Here is a 298-nt window from a genome sequence, read left to right as displayed (position 1 = left end):
CACCTAAGCGCCCGTGGCCGCGCAGCCGCCGCTCGCCGCCGCAGCCCAGCTGCTCGGTGCGGGGGGGCACGCAATATTTTATTGTATTGTATTTAAAAAATTTTTTATGATTATAAAGACGTAGGGTACAATTCAAGGTTAGGTCTACAAACACTGATTATGCAGGTACCCTTGTTGATGAGGTGTGCCCCTCTCTCCAGTAGCAGTTTCCCTCAGCTGCCAATCCCAACCCCCCTCCCCTGACTGTTTCCCATTACTGCCAAATGCTTTCTTGTAGTATTAAAATTGTTCAAGGTCC

This window comes from Carlito syrichta, unplaced genomic scaffold (genome assembly GCF_000164805.1).
Source record: "Carlito syrichta isolate Samal-C Ts95f unplaced genomic scaffold, Tarsius_syrichta-2.0.1 Scaffold309206, whole genome shotgun sequence".
Taxonomy (NCBI): domain Eukaryota; kingdom Metazoa; phylum Chordata; class Mammalia; order Primates; family Tarsiidae; genus Carlito; species Carlito syrichta.
The sequence above is the reverse complement of the archived record's forward strand: the minus strand, read 5'-3'. Positions refer to the sequence as shown.